This window comes from Lontra canadensis, unplaced genomic scaffold (assembly GCF_010015895.1).
Source record: "Lontra canadensis isolate GAN:19392208 unplaced genomic scaffold, GSC_riverotter_1.0 scaffold30, whole genome shotgun sequence".
Classification (NCBI taxonomy): domain Eukaryota; kingdom Metazoa; phylum Chordata; class Mammalia; order Carnivora; family Mustelidae; genus Lontra; species Lontra canadensis.
This window is the reverse complement of record NW_022631024.1, coordinates 6,447,619-6,470,098: the sequence shown is the minus strand read 5'-3', so window position 1 is coordinate 6,470,098 and position 22,480 is coordinate 6,447,619. Positions and strand designations below refer to the sequence as shown.

Below are 22,480 nucleotides of genomic sequence, written 5' to 3'. Positions count from 1 at the left end.
CTGTGCACAGATTTTTCCAGCACGAGCCTAATGGCAATTTGGGTCAATGTCTTAGGAAGAGGATAAGGTCAATATCGGGCCATTGCAATACCATTGAGTTAATTTTGCTCACAAATCACGTATGTCATGTGTCATAGGGAGAGTCTTATTGGTCTCACGTCTAGATGTGTCTCAGGGTCTGAACATATTAACTCTGGGTCCAGTGGCAGGTGGGGATGCAGATGCCAGTAAGGCTCCCTTTCTGTGGACACAGATGGAGATTTAGGCAAGAGAGATAATATTCCCCAAGTAAGTGTGGGAGTCAGCAGATCTGGGGTTCAAAGGGAGACGGATCTGGCTCCAGAGTTCTAGTTCCAACAGGAGACATCGTGGAGGCCATTTTCCTTTGCTCTGTCTGTGTTTCTTTGTCCCTAAAACAAAAGAATTGGGTCAGATCAGTAGTTTTGAAATGTCAGTCTTTCAGGTGTCCTCGCCACAAGTTCTGTTCTCCTTCCTTCCACCTATGCCACTTCATGGGGTTCCTTAAATTTATCGACTTCTTACAGAAATGCATACATTCATAAAGGAAATCTGATAGCACTACCACAAAATTCCTTTTCAAAAAGCCTTATTAGCACTAAATAAGATGGCTAAGCATACGAATCATACAATGAAAACAAAAACGGTGCAATGGTCTGGCCTCTGTATTCTAGCTATATTCTATCCTGCCCACGTCTCCATCTTTAGGGCTGCCCACTTTGTGTCAAAAGGAATATTGTGAAATGTTAGAGAGAAGATAAAAAAGTAAAGCCAAACGACTCTTTCATCTTAACTTAATCAGGATTGGGAGAGAGTTCAAAAGGGACTCCTTTTCTCACTGTAAGGATTAAGGACAAAACTGGGTCTCCGCTTACAGCCACGACATCTCTTCCGGCCACAGCCCTGGTTTCATGAAATGCTTGACCCCAGGGTCTGTTGCATCGTCCCAGCTCTAGCATCTAATTCTAAGAATCTTTTAAGAGATCCTCACATACTTGGAGATTTGGCTTGAGAGAAGCAGCCTTGATTGGATGATGGCGCAGAGGGTAGGCACCCAGGCTGAGGTACACAAGAAGGAAACAGAAAGGGAGCAGTTGCTCAGCTATCTCTACCTTGAAACATTTGGGAGGGAGGCAGGAATGGGCATCTGGGTGGTTCAGTAGGTTAAGCAACAGCTCAGGTCATGATCCCAGGTGGGGAGGCAAGGATTGGAGCCTATAAAACACCCAATACTGGAAGTCTACTTCCTAACCACATATGTCCTCCCATTCTGACCGTTTATCATTTCACTTTGTTGCCTATTGGCTCCTCTCTCTGGCCCCTCCTGTGATTCTCACCACCTTGTCTGTTTTGGGAGAACAGAAAGGAAAGGGCCAATTTCTTGTTTGGGAGAACAGAAAGGAAAGGGCCAATTTCAATGCAGAAATTACGTCAAATGAGGATTTGCCATTTAACAATTCTGTAGGAGGAATTAATAACAGTCATATGAGTTTCCTCTGTCCCCAGCTTGATTGGGCTTTTGGCATATACAAGTTCACTTCCCCCAACAGCTCAATGAAGTCAGCAAGGGCTAGTGTTTCCTTTCAGGAGTCAGAAAATGCCATCTAGAGTCTTGATAACTGAATCTTAAGTCTCTCACATTTGGGTGAGTCCCACTGCCTCAAATCCTGCATTTCCTTTCTGTCCTTGTGATGAGCTGGGATGTGTTGAAGATTGGCCTGGCTTGGGGGAAGGGGGTTCTTGGATTGGGGCAGTTCCTGGCTGTCCCTGCACCCTGGGGGCAGGGTACACTGTCACACCTCTCTGCTCAGCCTTCCTTTGTTCCTGGTAGCTGGTTGATGCTAATGAGACCCTACTCAGGGATTTGAGCCCCTTGGGGGCCAATTAACTTCACTTTACTTCAGCTGCCAGGAACCTCAGAACTAAATCCCGATCAATTAGCTCTTCCCAGGTGCCTGGTAGCATCACTTCCTTCACTCAGTTTTAACTGTTCTTTGTTCCGTTTTTATTTTTAATTGTCCTGATTTATATCTTATTTAACTTTGTAATATCACTTTAGATGTGTCTGGGGGCAAGTGGGGTATGAATTCTAAATAAATACATGGAATCCCTTTAGGGTCATTTCTGAAGAGGGAGAACACATCATGGGTCTTCTCCTGGGTAGAAGAGCTGAGCTTGTTCCCGAGAGGGTGGCTTGGAGAAGTGACTCCATTCTGGAGCACAGGGACATTTGAGGAGGGGCCAGACCTGGCCCCCCTACCTGTTTTGCCAGTAAAGTTTTATAGGAACACAGCCATGCTCATTCCTTACCGTCTGCAATTGCTTTCATGCTACAACAGCAGAATTGAGTGATTGAAACATGGACAGTATGACACATTAAACCTAAAATAGTTACTACCTGGCCCTTTAAAGAAAAGTTGTCTATTCCTGGTCTAGAGGAAAACAAGATTAATAGGATCTGCTGTCCAGGTAGAAAGAGAAACTTAAGTTTTCTTTATGCCCCACCCACTTCATTTAGTGCCTCATTTTTTTCTTTCCACCCTAATTTCTTCTTCCTTCCCTTCCCTTCGTTTTCCTTCCTCCCTCTCTCCCCTCCCACCTTCCTTCTGTCCTCTTTTCCTCTCTCCTTCCCTCCCTCTACTCTTCCCTCTCTTCCTTCCTCCCTCTCCTCCTATTTTGAGCTGAAAGATTCCTTCTAGTCCAGTCTTTTCCATTTATGAAGAAAACACTGATTTGCAGACACTGGAAGTAGCTGCAGGATAAGAGAGTGACGGCCAGACACTGGCCAGGAAGAGACAGCCACTCCCAGTTGGTCGCCGTCTCCCAGATCATGGCAAGGAGCTAAGAAGAGATGAGATGTGGAAAATACAGGAAGCATTTAGCACCGTACCTGGCATGTAATAAATGACCAGGGAAGCTTAGGTGAGTTCACAAACAGCCAGTTTCATTGCAGAGGCAAAAACATATACCTGCAATCTGCATGCCAGAAACTAATCAGAGCTTTACAGGTTGGGGTTTTTTCAAGGCAGGGCCAGGATTGGCTTGGAGAGCCGGGCCTGCACCCCGAAACCCTTCTCTATATCAAGGCCACCTATCCTTATATCAAAAGTGGTGGAAATTGAGTCTTAGAAAGAGGAGTCACCTTGCCAAAAACCACACAGTAAGGTGGGGATGGTCAGGATTAGAACCCAGGTATCTTAGGTTCCCATTCAAACACTTTCCACTGTGGGATTCTATCAAGTAACTATGGAATGATGGCCTGTGTTTTAAAGGACAAAGAACAACTATATCCGCTCCAAGCTACAGAACTTGAGAAGGGGGTGATGCAGTCCAGAAAGGCTCCTAGAGGAAACGAGGCTGAGGCAGGGGAGAAAACAGGGAAAATGTTCTGCCCCTGTAAAGACAGCAGTATATTTCCCAAAGTGTTAGGCGATTGGACTTGTTATAGTTACAGGATCTGTCCTATTGTATAGAAGGCAAAAGCAAAGTTAGGGAACTATTAGTTAATGGAGAGGCTTGGGTGTTTAATTAAGATATTTGGACTTGCTCCTCTAAGTCCAGGGTCACAAACAGACGGACCTGTTGCCACATGGATGCATTGTATTTGACCTTCACAGGTTGTTGTGGTGGTGGTGGGGGGAATCCTTAATCAATACCTGGAAATGAAGAAATGTCATATAAAAATCTGGGTTTTTTTTTTTTTTTTTCCTGGCTTTTCCTGAGAGGTCAGGTGACCTGGCAGCCTGGAGATACCATGCCTATGGGGAAGCAGTTTGCTGTCCAATATTGTGTCGTGTGATTATCATTCGCCATCATAATCACTTCTGAAGCTCTGTGCCTGGCCCCTTCACTCCTTCGTGTTTATGGCCTGGACCTTTGGGTTTACATCCCCGGAAGAAGTGATTTACACAATTTCATCAAAACTGACATGATGAAATCAATTTTAGAGGATGTTTATTTGCTCATCAGATATTTACTGAGCATCTATTTCCTGCAAGGCTTTGGAAGGGAAGGAATTAGGAGGCTGGTCCAGTGTTTGAGATGAGAGGACGATAATTTGCTTAGAAAGAGAGCCGTTGTGATGGGGAGGAAGAGGTCGGAACCTTCTCCCTCCATTCTCTGTCCTCCTTTTTAAAGACAAAGATGTCCCATCCCATTGCCATAGAATCAGCCTCCGTCCCTTGAACCCCTTTCCCCTGGTTCATTTTATCGTATTCATCTGAGAAGAGGGGATCCATCCTCTTCTATTCTCAATCTCTCTCTTCCCTCCCTTTCTCTCTTCTCTCTCATCTTGTCAGGTGAACACGTCCCATCTGGCCCCGATTCTCTGCGAGGCGCCCCCTGCATAGAAAGTAGATGGTTCTGAGCCTCTGAGGGTGGCTGAGAGGAGAGCGGACCAGGAAGAGCCAGGCTGGCAGCGGCAACCTCAGTGAGCTGCCTTTTCAAATCAATACCACTGCTTTGTTTCCACCCCCGCATCGGACTGCGGCATTCTCGCTCATTCTCGCTCCCTCCACTCCCCTGCATGTGGGAGCTCCCGCACTAGTGCCCATCCTCCCCATCCCCTCCAGTGTGTTCCCCAAAGGCCCAACTGTCTCTCCATCCCTCACACACATGACGGTACAATTGCTCTCACAGTAATGAGGAGCTGAATTTGGGAACTGGCATCACTGGAAATGGTCTTTATGCTAAAATGAAACAAAACAAAACCTTACCCCCCAAAATCAATTCTTCGAGGAACAGGAGAGAATTCTCTGAGTTGTAAAAAATAGGAGGCAGGAGGAGGCGTGGAGGTGGGGTCTTTACTCTTGGTTTCTGCCATTAACTAGCTGTGGGACCTTGGGCAAGCCTCGGTTTCCTTTTTCATGAAATGAAGCCCTGCATTTGATTCTCTTTGAGGCTTATTCAACCTAAAATGATTTCAAGTATTAGCAGGACATTTCCGGTGGGCTTTCTTTTCAATTTACACAAGATTCCAGATGCCAGTAAGATATGTTGATATGTAAATCAGAAGACTTTTACCCACATGTTTCACCTTAATGACAAGGAGCCCCCAGGAGGGCTGGCTTGGCTCAGGTGAGACCCTACAGAACTTCCTGACTGCCTGAAATCTTCTGGTGCTTAAGGAAAACCTCTTTCCTCCCTGGAGGTTCATCAAATACAAGATGAACCTCAAACCGTCCAGGTTTTAAGATTCTGTACTTGGAGCTAGAAGGCTAGAGCAGATGGCAGGCACCTTGGGGTCACTCCCCACCACAGAAGAGTGTTGATAACCTCACACAAAGCCAACTGCAGGTTTAGAGATGTCAACTACCTCCTGTCCTATGGGAACCAGGTGTCCCATAAGTACCTGTTGAATGAGTGAAAGTCACGGATATTTGATCACAGTATATCATAGTATGGCAGAGTCAGAAGGGCCCTAGAGCTCATTTAAAACCTCCCAACTGTTATCTACATGGACAGACTGAGGCCCATGGAAAGGATGAGCCTAGACCCAGATCACACTGTGAATTAGAGCCTCAGACAGGCTAGAGCCTGGGTCTCCCGGCTCCCAAACCAGGACTTGGTGCGCTGAGCAACTCTCCTCGCGCTCAACGTTGTGACTTGGCTCACACTGTCCTGGGATAACCATTTCCAGGGGCCCTTCTGGTTTGGTGCAAATTATCTGAGCCTTTTAAGAGAGGCCCAGCTGGGGCCTCCTCCTTTCCTCTTGGGCTGGCTCTTTCTGTTGGTCTCTTTCAGGAGAACATTATAATTTTCTCCCCTCTCTCCAGCAGTGCATGGCCACCTCATCACTCACTCTAACAGACCCTGCTGAGTACCCACAGTATATCTGGAAGCCATTTTCTGTTTGGAAGTCAGTGGCGGTCAGCCAACATTTCAGTAATATTTGCTTTCCTAAGGCTTAGACAAGTCAAATCCATTCACTTTCTTAGACTCGATCCCTCTTGCCTGGCATAATTTCCCCTCATCTAAGGCAAGCCAAAATTGAGCTTGGTGTATTTTCTCTCATTTTCTTTCCCTTCCTCCCTCCTACCTTCCCTTTCTCCCTCTCTTTTCCCTTCCGTCCTTCGTTCTTAGACTTCTGTTTGTTGCCTCTTTGTCTTCTCCTTCTTCTTCTCCTCTTGCTTCAACCCCCTCCTTCCTTTCTCTCTCTCTCTCTCTGTTCTTTATTCAACCAGTATAGAATCATAGCCCAAGGGGCGCCTGGGGGGCTCTGTCAGTTAAGTGGTTGCCTTCAGCTCAGGTCATGATCTCAGGGTGTCCTGGGATCGAGCCCTGCATCGGGGTTCCTGCTCAGCAGAGAGCCTGCTTCTCTCTCTCCCTGTCTGCTGCTCTGCCTACTTGTGCACTCTTTTGCTCTCTCTCTCTGTCAAATAAATAAGTAAATAGATAAATAAATGACAATATTAAATTTGAAAGCAATCTAAGAAAACATGTAAGCCAAGCTTCCTGATTCTGTAGGCACAGAGACCAAGCTCCCAAGAGCTGGGATATCAGTTACCTTGTCTTGCCTCTGCAGTAGTATCAGGAGTGGGGCGAGAATTTAGGCATTCTGACTCAGCGTAGGGCAGTTTGCATTAAATCTCAAGGCATCCTCTAATTTATCCTACATATGATGTAGGAAATTGTTAGTGTTTGGAGCTGACAGCCAAGAAAGAATTCTTGAGACATCTTCAGTGCAAAAAGGTAGTGTCGTTAAAGCACGGGGACAGGACCCATGGGCAGAAAGAGCTGCACTGGGGTCATGAGGAGTGGCCGATTATATACTTTCAAGTTGGGAGGGGGTCTGGGTAGCCTTAGTCTCTAAGGAATTTTGGAAGCAAGATTTCCAGGATCTTGAGGGGGCTAGCTGTTGTTAGGTAAATGTCGTTTATTACTGTCTAATGAAGCCTTGGTCGTGAGACCCTACGGATGTATAAAGGTGGGCCATTCTCTTGGAGGATGATTGCTAACATATTTCTTGGGGTAGGGGGTAGAGATAAAGTTTCCAAGGAATTTTAATATGTTAAAGTAGACTCACAGCATCCTGGGGGACTGGGATAATGTTAAGGGAAGATTGACTTTTGCCCTTAGCAAAGTGTTAACATTGAGGCAGCTGAACTCCCAGAGGAAAATCTCTCTGACCCTTTCAAGGACTTGTCAATGGGCCATAAGCAGCAAGGACATCTCAGTTTTCTCTTTTGCCTTTGTTTCCCACATCATATAAATAACACTCCTTTGGGCTTTATCTTTGCTGATTGCCCTGGAGCTGGGGTCAGATCTAGGAAAAAGCAGGAGACGTGTTTGAATAATGCTAGGCTCACTACTTCAACCCTCTGGGAGTCCATTTCCTTGCCTATGAAGTGAGGATTCAGTTTCCCCATCCTGCAGACAACACAGGGTTGTGGTGGGAATCAGATGAAGTCATGAGGCCTCTCGGTTCTAGAGTGCTAGATAGAGGTCCATTCCTGCCGCATTAGCCCTCTCGCTCAAACGGGAGCTCTCAATATTCCAAAGTTGTGTTTATTCTGTAGTGAATATTTGGGGCATCCTGGCAAGGAAGCTGGTATGATATTTTGGGGCAAAAGACCTCCTTTAGGAAGTCTCCCATTCATGGACTGCCTCCCTTGTGCTGGGCCCCAGTCCCAGCAGGGAGGTAGCCACCTTCTCTGTCTGCATCTAAAGATCCCTCTGTCCCAGAGTGCAGCAGCTAGAAATAGACCAGGCACTTCCTTTGGAGTTTCACAAAAATGGATCCTTTGGGTCAAAGGCTCCTTAATCTCGAAAACACAAGCTGTTTGCCTGACTTGAGGCCTCAGCTGACTTCCTAGGTTTGAAGGAGCTTTGGTATGGAAAAATGGTTTGTGTTTTGAAGATTAAGGTCCTTTCATCCAAAAGATGCAATTTTTTTTCTTCTTCTTCTTTCCTCAAGCTCCCCATGAAACACCTTGTTCCTTTCTGGCTTAAAACCTGTGAGCCTCCTTTCTTATGCATAGATGGATTAGGTCACACCTTGCGTCCCCAGCCAATGAGAAGGAGAGGACCTCAGTAAGTACTTCCTGCCCCCTCTTTCAGGACCAGTGCTCCTCTCCTGCTCCCCACCTGGGCGGATCATCCATGTAAATGCAGTAAAGTCAGCTAGGACTCTTTTTTAAGACCTCAGATTCTGGGATTTCATTTTCAGAATTGCTGAGGAAGTCTGGAAGTGAAGGTGCATTTTAAAAGCAGAGAAGGCTCAGGACTCAAAAGTCCCCCCAACTAGCTTAAAGTCACGTGGCACGGGAGCTTGGGGACTATGTCCCCACAACCCAGGGGCTGACAGTGCAGGGTAGAGGCAAAGACCCAGATGTGCCCAGAATCAAACATCATGGGTGACTCTTAACTATCCACGATGTGACTTTGAATAAGTGACTCAGCTTCCCTGACCCTCAGGTTCCTTATCTATGAAATGGGAATGGCACCATTATCTAGTGTGTCTGTTAGCTCCCCAGCTCCCCAGCACACAGCCTGTCAACCCATTGGCTTTCAGCAACTGGCACTTATTATTAGAGCTCCTTCCCCTGAGGGCCAGCCTATGTAAGCCCATCTCACTCATCTAGACTGGGCTGTTCTTGTCCCTGCAGATTAGCTGGGGTTCTGCTGTCAGCTATAGCTGGCTGGTCTGTTACACACTCTTCATTTTCCTGAAACACAAGCACATCCATCTTGTGATGCTAGAAGAAGCACAAGAAGTTAAACAGAAATCCACATGGTCTCTGGAGCTGGAGACTCAGAACTGAAACTCCATCCCTTCCGTGTCTGAAATAAAGTTTGTAAATTTCCTGACACGGTTCCTCTCATCCACTAAATGTTCATGAATTATTTTTGATGAAGTTCTGGGATCTAGGTGAGGTTCGGTGGGGCGAGGTCCGGAGCCGATGGCTAACAAAGAATTCTTAAGATGTCCTTGGTGCAGAAAGGTGGTTTATTAAAGCACGGGGACAGGACTCGTGGGCAGGAAGAGATGCTGCCCCGGGGATGTGAGGAGTGGTCTATTATATACTTATAAGTTGGGGGGGGGGTTAGGGATGGCGTAAGTCTCTAAGGAATTTTGGAAGCAGGGTTTCTAGGACCTTGAGGGGCGCTATTGTTTGGGAGAAAGGTAATTTATTACTAGTAATAACGCCTTCTCGTGAGACCCTTTAGATGTATATCAGTGGGCCATATGCTTGGGAATGATTGTCGACACTATCTTGGAGGTTTAGAGAGAAAGTTTCCTAAGGGAATTGTTAAAGTAGACTTACAGGATCCTGGTTGGGGGTAGGAGGTTAGTCAGGCTAGGATTGTCCTTGGCACTTAGCAAAGCCTTAAGGTGGGGGTAGTTGAGTCCCTAGAGGAGAATCAAGTCATTCTGCCTGTTTTAAGGGCTTGTCAGTAGGTAAGGAAATTTAATATTTTTTCTTCTGCCTCTGTTTCCCGCATCAATTTTCATCACAATCAGTAGAATCAGGACTCAAAAATGGTGGCGAGAACGATTAAACCCAGAGTTCCCAAATCAAGCAGTGTAGCTGGGAAGCCATGCTCAGAGAGGTGAGAAGTTTTCTTGAAGCCATGCAGATGGGGCTAGATGAGCCCTTCCAAATCAGACAGAGTGAGGATTTTCTGTTGGAGATTTAGATTTGAAGGACGGTGGGAAGAACCCTGGTTATCGCTCATGGTGCTGCAGGACTTTTGAACAACAGTGAGGCCTTTCCTGGAATTAAGCAATGGCCTCAAATGACTCTGCCCATCAGCATCTTCTGCCTAGACAGTGGATCTTACGCTTTAGTTTATGTGGTATTTACCTGGAACATTTATTAAAAATGGCCATGTGTGTTGAGAAAGTGTTGTTCTCTGCTAGGGCCTTGTGTGTGGCCAGCAATAGGAAACCAGACTTAGACTGGATTAAGGTTAAAACACACACACACCCCCCAAGGGCAAATTGCTGAATGTTTCTGACTGCTCTCCCCTGTTACATAGAAATAGTAACCATATCTTCTTCAGAGACATATCTTCTTGAGAGCTGAGGGAATCTTGTGCCTTGTTAAAGGAATTTACAGGTATTACCTTGCTAAACGTTAATTTTCTCAACTCTGGAAGGAGAGGTATTAATCTCTGCCCTCTGTACATTAAAGTAGCTCTGAGATCAAGTGAGAACCCAACCCTTTGCAGCCAGAATCATGCTGGCGTGCAGGGATGGGATGAGAAGGGCCTTAAGAGAGAGGAGTGGGAGAGGATGCGTAGAGTCTCCAAACCGACCACATTTTTTAAATCTCTGATGGCCCAGCCGGGACCTACTTAAACACTCAGATATGTGTCCCCTGACTTCTTCCTTGGGGTTCCATGACTGTCCTGGACAAGCAGCAGTTGTACCTGTAACGGTTCTTTGGGTTCATTGTTTACAAAGCCCTGTGAGAAGGAATGAAGCTGTCACACAAGAACTAGCAAAGCCCAAGGAGCTTCTACTCAAATGGATCCACCAGGATCCTTCCAGCTGTTTTCATTAGTGACCTGATGGACGCATCAAGCCAAGGGTCAGAGCTTTTGATGAGTAAATGTTGAAATTTAGGTTCAGATGGAAACTTAAGTGTTTTTATTTATTTGTTCCACTGAATATTAAGAATAGATGAGCCACAGGGAAGAATTCAGAGCCATTAACTCGGCAGAGCACTGTTTATTTATTGAACAGTTATATTTTGAGCATCTGCGTCATGCCAGCTCCCATCTTGGGCATTCCTTCCTAACCCAGAATCTTCCGTATGCTTCTGTAGGACCAGCAACCGTTTCTCACTCATCTCTGCTTCCCAGGCAGCGTCTGGTTTAGTGATTTGCACACAGTAGGTGGGTTTGCGTGATTGTCACTGGTCCTACTACCTGAAGTGCCTTCTCTTCTGTCCCTTTCCCCCCCACTTCACTCCTTGAATCATTGGAGCCTTAGTAAAATCTCACCACCCCTGAGAAGACCTCTTTAATAGGCTCTGTTTGACTTACTTTCTGTTTATTCCAACAACACTGTTTAGATCTCTGATAAAACTCAATCCATTGTCTTCAGACTTGGAGTATACAGATTTATCTCCCTTACCAGCTCTGTGGCTCCCTAAAGCCATGGACACTTTCTTATTTTTCTTTGATTCCCCAGTGGCTGGTATAGAGGCTGGCATTCTATCCCAATGCCAGAACCCCATGCTGTTCTTTTCAGTCAGCACTAATTTCTTTTCTCGGTCCTATTTTTCTTTTTTCCTTTAATTCTATATCTGTCCTCAGCGTTTATAAATATCCTCATCCTATGAAGAAAAAACAAAATCCTCCATTGACTGTTCACTTTCCTCTCTGGTGGAGAGAAAAGGAGCCTTGACTAATGATTTTTTGATCTTCCTTTCTTTGCCAAGTGCTCTACACTCTCTGCCTCTGTGTATTCATGCCCCATTCACACCTTAATCTCTTTCAGTGAATATTCGGTTCCCACCAAAGCATTGAAAACTGTCACCACCTCTGTATTCTTAATTCCAATAAGCATTTTGAGTCCTTATCTTGTTGGGCTCTTCTCTTAAACATTTCTGCTCCTTTGGCTTTGTTGACAATATTCTCTCTTGATTCTTGTTCTCCTCCTCCTCTTACAGTCCCTTCTTATTCTATCTCATGGGGTTCTTTTCTTCCTCATCCTGCCCAAATATAAGCATTTCTCTGTGCGTGTTTCCCACCACTCACCCAAGAGTCTCACACAAGAGTTCTCATCCATTTCCAGAGCTCTAACCACCATTAGTTCATACTGATCTACAAATGTCTACTCCTAGCCCTGGCCTCTCTGTTGATTTGGGCGTGAGGATTCTAGAGTCCAGTTCTGACCTGAATGTTCAACAGACCCCTCCAACTCGACGGGTTCAAGAGGGAACTTGTCCGATGAATGGACATTCTTTTTCATTATTGTTTATCACGCATGACGTTGTCATCAGTCTGATCATCAAAGCAGACTTAGGAGTCACCACAGACATCTTTCTTTCCCACCCCACCCAACCAGTCTCCAAATCTTGCTAATTTTATCCTCAATTCTTTTAAACTTTCTGTCAAATATAAGATATCTTTTTCAGACCCTATCTGACCTAGACTACTCTGATGGCCTCCTCAATTTTATTCATGTCCCTTCTTAAATCCATTCACTGCCCCTACATTTGGAGTAATCCATCTAAAATGAAATTCTAACATAGAACCCCTCTGTTTAAAAGCCTGCAGTGGCTCCCTGTGGTCCCAGAGGTCTAGTCCCACATCTTGATTTGTTGAGTTCATTCATTGAATAAGTGCTGATTTAGTGCCTACCCTATGATTGGATCCAGAGCCTACGTATACAATGGGGAGAGGGGGAAGAATCTATGCCTTTAAGAAACTACCAGTCATATGTAAAGCCATGATTATAAAGCGTGTGACCCTATTTAGCTCCTTTGCTTCATTTCCTGCCACTCCCTGCTTCAAAATTCCCACTGTGGAAGCTTTGAAATGTTTTAGATCTTATATTCACACCACACTTCTTCATTCCTTTCACATGTTTCTCTCCTGGCCTGAAATATCAAGCCCTCATTTTTCACCTCATAAATGCCTCTTTATCTCCTTAGGCCTCGCGTGGGTGTCATCTCCAGGGAGCATTTCTTGGACACCGTCCCTGGGGGCTCCATGCTCCACAGAGCATTGGGCATACCCCATCTTTGCCCTGTTACATTATGTGCAATATATATTTCTTTGTCCGTTTCCTACTTTGGACTATGAGAGCTAATTAAAACTGCAGGGACGTTCAACAAATATTTATTGAATTTTACCAAACTGGCCCAGAAAAGACATTCTAAAATGTTCATTTCACTTTCCTTTTTGAAAGCTCTTTGGTAGAGACTGCTGATAATTTTGAGGGAATGCTTAAAAGGCAGTTTCCCTGAATTTAGATCATATTCCTAAATGTGGCTCCAAATGAAATATTTATGAAGGAAAGATACTATGCATAACTTACATTGTTAATTACAAACAAAAAAAGAGTCTTCTGGATCCTTTCAAAAGTCACACAAATAATTAGTCCACATATTTCAATTTTCTTTCAGATTACCATGGCCTTCCCTAGATTCCCCATTTCTAGAAGTTTCACACCTCAATTTAACTTATCAGCCATTCTCTTCATTAACATCCTCACAGTTAATTTGTGGTTGTTCATGATTGTCAAAACAAGGAAACCACAACTTGAGGATGGTGTAGTTTCTTACTTTGGTGTGTTCAAGCACTGAGTCATAGAACATAGAATTGGCTTGGGCTGAAGTTTAATTCTGTCCATTAAAATAAAGTGACATTGGAAAAATAACCAGTTTTTTAAAAAAGAGTCTCAGTCTTGTCATCTATAAAACATGATCTACTAATGCTATCTATTTCGTAGGATCGTCCAACGGGTGGAATGTCATGGGCCATGAGAAAGAGTCTGGCATAGTATCTAGCATAGCCTAGGTGCACAGTGGTCTTTCACCATCTTACTGCTTCAATTAAAATATAATGTAAAGCATGAAGAGCCTATTGCAAAATTGGGAAATGGGTCTGGACAGCACAAGAAGAGGGAACAGCATGAGCAGCGTGAGGCATCAAAGTTGATAGTGTTCGGTCAACGTGGTTGGGGGGAGTTTTCTAGAGAACTGGATAAATGGAGGGTGGGATGTGAAAAAGTAGACGTAGGAAATGGCGAGTATATACGAGATGCAGCACATAAACATTGCTAAATGCAAGACTAAGAGGTAAGGTGATCCACCACAGAACTACTGAGTTGTTCAATGACGGGGGAGGGGTGTCACAGTCATATCTGTGTTTGGAAAAATCCATCTGGCAACCACAGTGGTGCTTAGGTTGGAGGCGGCAGAGATACATGAAGCAGGAAGACCAGTGGGAAGATGATTGTCATAGTCCCAAGTGAGAGAGAGCCATGTTTTGAATGACAGATAGCAAGATGAAATGGGCTTCAAAAAGAGATATTTCTGGGGCACCTGGTTGGCTTAGTGGGTTGGGCCTCTGCCTTTGGCTCAGGTCATGATCCCAGAGTCCTGGGATCAAGCCCCACATCAGGCTCTCTGCTCAGCGGGGAGCCTGCTTTCCCCTTCCCCTTTGCCTGCCTCTCTGACTACTTGTGATCTCTCTTTCTCTGTCTCTCTGCCAAATAAATAGATAAATAAATAAAATCTTAAAAAAAAAGAGAGAGAGAGAGAGAGAGATTTCTCAGGTAAAGTGTGCAAGGGAGAGAGAGTGAGAAGCCAAAGATGTGCAGTATCACACTAAGGTTCCAAAAAAAGGAAAAGGTGGTTAAAAAAAAAAAAAAAAAAAAAAAGTGGCTGGAGAGGAAAACAACTTAGCCGGCTGTGGAGATGATGGTGCTGGTGGTGGATCTGGTTGAACGGAGTCAAAGCAGACTTCCGGAATGATCTCAGGCCTCCCACAGGAATGGAACGTCACAGACTGTGGTTCTCTCGAATGGGGAATACCAGAGAAAGGGAAGTTTGAGAGACTGATGATTGCTTTAGTTTGGGATACTTTGAGTTTGAGAATTGAGAACCCTGGATTGAGAAATCCAGGATTTCCTAGAGATGTTGATTATGTGGTTGAAAATAATAATATAAAATACATGAATTATAATGAATACTTATTCCAGTGGTTTCTAGATTTTTTTTTTATAATCATACACCTACCAGTTAAAATGGTTGACTAAACACTTCCCTATGAATGTATTTGTATAAATTACTTACTCACGTTGTCTTTGTCATGTAATATCACAATTCCCTGCTGCATGATGTTTACTTAGAGCAAGGGTCAGCATTAATAATAGTAAATATAAATCCATAGTGTCACTAGTCCTCTCAATCATCTTAAATTATTTTGGCCAATTCCAGACAAATCTAATTAGATCCTCCGTGTTTTGGTTTGGCAACGTAATGTGGCTGATCTTCCATCATTTTCTTGTTCCCATTGGCTTAAATTATAATTCTGGTAAATCCTTCATTTCCTTGTAAGCCATGTGACCATTTCGTGACAGCTGGTTTAATTAAATCGGATCATGTCATTTTAAACTCCCTATCACTAGGCACAGGTAAACGCCAAGGCATCACAGTGCACTGAAAGTGAGGAAAGATGGAACCCAGCTTCTCCACGCTGTCAGACTCCCATTCTTCACTCCAGTACACCTCATGGTTTGTGACTATCTCCTGTTTGGTCTGAGTATTGAAAATAGTAATAAACATGTGCACCAGAACTTCTAGGATTCTTTATAGCTTGGTGTGCCCTGACTAGCAAATTCTAATTGGACTTCATGGGACTTTTACCTGGAGCAGGGCATTGAGTGAAGTGTTTTAATGCATGAAATCTTTACTCTGATCAAACAGGATTCATAGAGTAAAACCGGAAAAACGAGCAGACAGAGTTTGATTTTAGTCTTCCACTGTTTAAACTTACTTTCTAATCTGGTCTTCCCTGACATTTGGATGATAGTCAAGGGAAGTCCATGATTTTTTCAAGTTATGTTCACCTCTTTCTCTCACATATGGTTTTGGTTCAGGGTCTAGATCAGTATATTACAACAAATAATTGAATTTTATTTAAGGTGGCGACATCACTCTTCCCCCATGCTCTGCTGTCTTTCTGTGGCTTATGGTTTTGGTCTGTCTCCTTCATCTTGCTAACCTTGCTCATGTCTTGATCAAGATGCAAGATTTGGTCAAGAATGGATGGACAAAGAAAGAGCATGTCTTCCTCAACTAGTACTTTTTGGAAGAGTTAGCATTAGTGCTCCCAGGGCTTAGCAGGTTTAGTGGTAATGTTTTTCACATATAGCACTTTGGGGAAATATCTGAAGCTTCCCTTCTTCTCTGGGATCCCTTACTTGTGATTCCTTTGATGAAGGAAAATGCACCTCTTTCCAGCTGCTTACGGACCAGTAGGGGACCCTTGGTAAATGGCAGTGCGATTCTAGTTTCCTTTTGCTGGGATCACCTCTCCCTCCAGGTGGGAATCTAGGGCAACCTCTCCTGGCTTTCTTTTGTATGCCCCTCACGCAGGATCCATGGGGAACACATTCCTTTTAGGAATGAGCTAAGCGGTCACTTCTCAAATTGTAGCCTCTACTCTACACCAGGTTTCAGCCTGTCCCTCCTTAGGTTTCCCTCTTTAGAATTCTTTTTTCAGATTTCTCCGGTATGAGTTAGACACCGATCAGCCATATCCCCCCCCCCCGCAAAGCCCCTGGGGAACATTGATCGTGTTCTTTGAGTGATCTTGTTGAAGCCTGAAGTGCAGGGCTAACCCTCTGATGCTCCCTGTTTGGGGGGTGAGCAGGAGCGTTCACAGCACAAAGCTACTTCTCACTCAGGCTCCGCTCCTGATCCCAGCATCCAACTCTTTATGCCATCGTGTGCGTTAAGAATCTCAAAAGGTGTATTTTGGCTACCTTTTTTTAAGTCCTGTAGAGTGGGCATATACCTCTCTCTAGAATATCATACCTATTAATTTGAGCTTCGGGTGAACTGAGATTAAAATAGTTGCATTTTAAAATTCCATTTAGGGGGCACCTGGGTGGCTCAGTGGGTTAAAGCCTCTGCCTTTGGCTCAGGTCGTGATCCCAGGGTCCTGGGATCGAGCCCCATGTCGGGCTCTCTGCTCAGCAGGGAGCCTGCTTCCTTCTCTCTCTCTGTCTGCCTCTCTGCCTACTTGTAATCTCTGTCTGTCAAATAAATAAATAAAATCTTAAAAAAAAAATAAAAAAAAATAAAATTCCATTTAGGGCGCCTGTGTGGCCCAGTGGGTTAAGGGTCTGCCTTCGGCTCAGGTCATCATCTCAGGGTCCTGGGATTGAGCCCCCATGCCTGGCTCTGTTCAGCAGGGAGTCTGTTTCTCCCTCTCCCTCTGCCTCTCTCACTCACTCACTCTCTCTCAAATAAAAATAAAATCTTTAAAAAATAAAAAAAAAATCCCACTTAATCCTTATCTGATCTCTAAGAGATATTGTACCTTTTTTTTTAATATTTTATTTATCTATTTGACAGACAGAGATCACAAGTAGGCAGAGAGGCAGGCAGAGAGAGAGGAAGGGAAGTAGGTTCCCTGCCCAGCAGAGAGCCTGATGCGGGGCTCCATCCCAGGACCGTGGAATCATGACCTGAGCTGAAGGCAGAGGCTTTAACCCACTGAGCCACCCAGGTGTCCCAATATTGTACCTTTTGATACTGCCCACATTTCACAGATGGAGAAAGTGAGGCACCAGGGAGATTTCTTGTGTGCTTATGGTCATCCAGCTTTGTAGATGGCTATCTGGTGAGAAATGTATTCCAGAGATCCAGGTGTAGACGTTGAAGCTTGGATGAGGTTATCAGGATGTCCCTGGCTTAGGAGGCAGGCACGGTGGGTAACCTCAGATCAGGCAGTCAGCCTCAGAGTCCTCTAGAATGGGAGACCGAGGGGGTGATTCCTTTCCACTCTCTGGCCCAGAATGTGAGCCATGGTCCAGCAATCCAAGCAGAGGGCTCCTGGGGAGGAGCTTGGTGATCATGCTGCTGGAAGACCCTTCTCTGTCTCTTTGTCCTGCATGTGCTCCTCTGATGTAAATAATTTACAATGGCAACAGTTAGAGAGTGTGCTCTGTGTGGGATGAACCCGATTCCCTTAATAACACTCCAGGCTTGTATATAGCACAGTTCAGCCAAGGGCCCACATGCTCTCCAGGCCACAGCCCCCATCAGCAGCTCCCCATCCACCAGGGCATCTAGCAGCAGCAGGCCTGTGACTCACTCAGGGTCACAGGAGGTCAAGGGCAACGCTTGGAATAGAACCAGCCTCTCTTTCACAGGCTCTAAACCCCAGTGGCAGGAAGTTCCCTTTATGAATATTGGGAAAACAGCAGTTCTCAAAGGCATGGTAGTAGATGTCCAGGACTCTCTAGCTCAGAGGATTTGGGGCTGTGGCCCTTGAGCAGGGGAGTTTGCATTTATAATATACTTATTGTCTATTTGTTTATTGATTTTGGCAGAGGAGGCAAGCGGACAGTGGCTCAACCCAACAGTTGCAGGGGACAGTGAATTGGATTCTCCCAATGTTGATAAAAATGTGGGGATTGATGAGTGACCTTTCCGGGCAGTGTCATAAAGCAGAAAAGGCTCTTCCTAGCTCCACACCGTCCAATCAAAGGACACACTGTCCATGTGTGTAATTTTAAAGCTTTAGCGGCCACATTCAAACAATGATAGGAAAGAAATTCTAATAACACATCTTATTTAACCTACTACAGCCAAAACAGTAATATTTCAACATGTAATCAATATAAATATTAGGGAGATATTTTAGATTTTTTTTATTCCTACTGAGTCTTGAAATCCAGTGAGTGTGTATTTCATTCAGCACATCTCAGTTGGACCTGCGATTTGGATTGCAAATGCTTCAGAGCATTCCAGTTCTAGCTCTGCTGTTTGCCAGCTTTGTGGTGCGGGGCCACCGATTTATCTTTTCCAGACCTCAGGTTCCCCTCCCCACATGAGTCAGGCGGGGACGGTAACTTGTTCCCGTGTTGCTGCGAGGGCACCCGTGCAGAGCCGCTCTGCGGTTCCGAGCACATCCTCAGTGCTCAGGGAGTGCGAGAGTCCTTCCTCCAAGGGACTCGCCAGCACCCAACTGCTGGAACCTCCCCTATAGGTGGCCTCCGACCACATCCAGAGGTAAACCGGTGCCGACCCTCCCTCATTTCCTTCCTTCCACGGACATTTCCTTTGCTCTCAGGCATCCGCACCGCTCACTCCTTCCTTTCCTTCAGGTTTCTGCTCCAAAACCTCTTGGCAGGTCAGCGGGGGTTGGGGGGAGGGAGAGACACACAGACAGAGGTAAAGCTCATGGGCTCTGTTCTCACAAAAGCCCCTGCCGTCCTGTGTGCTTCCGTGAGCACCCACCCATCCTCCCGCTCTCTCCCACCCCCTAGACTTGTTGGATGCCACCAGCTCTGCTAGGATTTCCCTTTCCCCGTCTCTGCTGAATAAAACCTTCCGTGCTATTTAAGGACCTGCTCAAATACCACCTCTCCTATAGGATCCTTCCTGGTCTCTTTGTTGAAAATAAAACCTTGGCCTCTGCTCCTCCACTGGACGTTTTTTCTTTAGTTGTTGTCATTGTCACGACAGCGTATTTCTTATTAGAATTCCTCTTGCATGGGAGTGACCTCCCCCTCCCCATAAGTTGACTCTCTGGAGGGTGGGACCTAATTGCAGCAGGTGTGCAGTGAGGCAGGGGAATGTAGTGGAAACTCTAGAGATTTTTTAAAAGGATAGACGTGGATTAGTTTTGAGCTTAGGAAATTCACCCTGTGTCTCCAAGCCCCAAAGTGTTCACCTCTTAAATGCGTAGCCGTCTGTGAAGAAACCTCGCGAAGAAACCGTTATTAACATCTAGTCTGTACTGGGTGCTTTGGCTACTACCAAGACAACAGACTTTTTTTAGACCCAATCCCACAGTAGATGCTCAATAAATATCAGTCACGGGTCCCTTCTGTTATCCTGGGTCTCTGGTACAGTTGGTGCTATTATGGGCCTGTTCACGGAATGGGAGTCCCTGTGTCTCCCTGATAAGACATTTCAGGAACATGCATACGTTCTTGCCCAGCAAAATATCCATGTCTATTAAAAGGCACCCTTAGAAATTTTAATTTTCATTTTCATTTTTAGTTTCTTTTTTTTTTTTCTGTGCATTATCGTAATTTTCTAAATCAGCAGAGATATGTTGACACAATTCTTCCATGAGTCAAACCCACTTTCTGGAACGCAGAGCATCTCACAAGCCCCGGTGACAGAGAAGGCTCAAACACAGCCACATGTACCCGCTGCCCTGCCGAGACAGAATGATGGCCAGGACCTGGAAGACAGGTGCCTGGCCTAGTCACGGTCTTGAGAAAAAAGAGTTGGGTTAGCCAGGGTTTAACGTTGCACGACTGACATTTGTGTCCAGGGTTCTTTCTGGTAGGGCCGTCCTGGGCATTGCGGGATGTTGAGCAGAATCCCTGACTGCTACCCACAAGAAGCCAGCCAAGCACCCTCCATCGGGACATTCGAAGTTGTCCCTTGTGTGTGTGGGGAGGGGGGGCAATGTGGCTGCCACTTGGGAAACAGTGGATTCGATGGTTCAAATGTTGGCTAATTCTAGGCCTATGGGCTGAGAGCGCGCTTGCTCGCTCTTTCTCACTCTCTCTCTCTCACACACACACACAGACACACACACACCCTGCACGCACGCATTGCCATTCCACAGATAGGCTCGTTCTCTGTCTGAAAGCTGCAGTGCTCCCCATCCTGGCTGCCCGCAAACGGCCTTGTAGCCAAGCACTCTCCCCTGCGCTCCCACCCCGCACCCACTCCCGAGCCTTGGCGAAAGCTGAAAGGGTGGCATGCTGTGCTGTCAGTGTGCGGTAGCTCCCCACCAGGATCTGCGAACAATCCCCCCCATCCCCCCCACCCCCCACACCCCCCTTGCCACTCAGGTGGGCTCCAGCAGAAGGCTGGCAGCTGCCGCTGCTGCGATTCTACGCTCGACACGGACGTCTTTGTTTTAGGCTCTGAGCGAAACTTCAGGCCACTGCTTCTGCCAGCCCACCCCTCGGCTCACGTCCTGTGCCCTGACAGCGGGGGCTTGCCGCGCCGAGGAGACTTCTGCAGCTCCTCATAATAAAATGGTGCAGTTGGGCAACAGAGGGAAATAGCCCGTGGAGTAGGAAATTCACATCTCCGTCTTTCTCCATTTTTTTTCCTCTTTCTTAGCTTTGCTTTCTTCCCATTTCCAGCCAGGAGAGTAGACAACTAAGGTATGCCATGTCTTCATGTTTATACGTTGTTTTACACTTGACAAAATGTGTCCTTGACATTTTTAAATGATAGACCTAAAACTCTGAGGTCTAGAGAAAGGATGGGATTGTCCTGAGTCGCACAGCGAGCCGTGTAGAGACCGTCTTTCAAAGGTTCTTGCCAGTTAAAGCCAAAGCGGAAAGCAGACCCAGAAACAAGCATCAGAAAAGATACTGAGGACCAACTTTCACAGTCACACAGAATGAGCAACCAGAGCTGTGAGAGCAACCAACACTAATTTTTAAAAGATCTTATTTATTTGAGAGAGAAAGAGCGCGCACGGAGAGTGCTGAGGGCAGGGGAGGAGAAGGAAGGAGAGGGAGAAGCAGACTCCCCACTGAGTAGGGACCCTGACAGGACCCTGGGGTCATGACCTGAGCTCAAGACAGATGCTTAACTGGCTGAGCCACCCAGGTGCCCCCAACTAACACTTTTTGAGAGAGAAACAGGAGATGATTTTTGAGGGTCCGAGCTCTGCTGGCTACTAGAAAATACATAGAACTTGGTCAGGGTGGTGGAGACCACGCACAGAGACTCTCCCAGCAGGATCCGTGTCAGCATTCATCATTGTCATTAACCTCATCATCGTTGATGCCATTTATTGGGCACTTAATAAAAGGCAAACACTAGATGGGACATTGTACATAAATTATGTCAGTCCATTCTCACACCACGTTTCATAGATGGGGTAGGGGGACACAGGGATGTTCAGTGACTTGCCTGAAACGATACTGTTGATAACTGGTGGGACCTGGATTCAAAGCTGCCTTTCAATGTTGAGGAAGATAAGCTCTTCTAGAATAAGCAGGGTGCTAAGCTAGTAAGTAGAAAATGAAGGTAGAATACAAACGTGTACTCTTGCAAACTTGTAAGTATCCAAAGGCTAAGCATGGCCCGTGGTCTCTCTTCTCTCCTCCCCACAAAGAGCCTCCGCCCCAGCTCTCCCTCAGTCTTAAAAATTTCTCCAGTATGGTACCAGGGTGCTATGCTGTCAACCCCCACAAAAGAAGAGGTGGCCAAGGACCCACCTGATCCCTTGGCCCTTAGTTACCCGTCTGAACACCAGGGAACCTTGAGGCTCGGAACCCTCAGCGGTGAATTCTCTGGTCTCTTGTGCTTCTGTCTCCACAAGCCTCCCCGGACATAGGGGACCCAGGTTCTGTCCCTTTCCTTCCATTCATCCTTTGAACACATTTGCCCGAAACACCTATGGTGTGACGAGTGCCAAGGTAGAGGCATCAAAGCCCACCCTCTGTTCTGCACCTGAGGAGGCTGCGTCTTTACGAGGCTAAGCATCGGTCTGTGCTCAGGCACGTGCTGTGCTCACGGCAAAGCAGGAACGTGAGCCCAGATCTCTGGAGAGGCCATGCCCTTCACCAGAAGTCATTCTGGTTTTTGTAAACCTTAACACACTTGACTGATGTAATATTATGAAGGCATGTTAACGACATTTTTTTTTTCTGTGTGTTTCTCTTCCTTTTATTTTGTTTATTTTTTTTCTCTCTTTCCTGTCTCCTTTTCTTTCTTGTCCTTTTTTTTTCTTCTCTCTCTCCTTTTTTTTTTTTTTTTTTTTTTTTTTTTTTTTTTTT

At 45.6% G+C, this 22,480-nt stretch overlaps 1 protein-coding gene across 1 annotated transcript in view; it reads left to right on the top strand.

Moving 5' to 3' along the window:
• The window catches only part of BRINP1 (BMP/retinoic acid inducible neural specific 1), a 170,616-nt gene that overhangs the window by 24,802 nt on the left and 123,334 nt on the right, over positions 1–22,480 (top strand). The gene's annotated exons all lie outside the window — the stretch shown is intronic.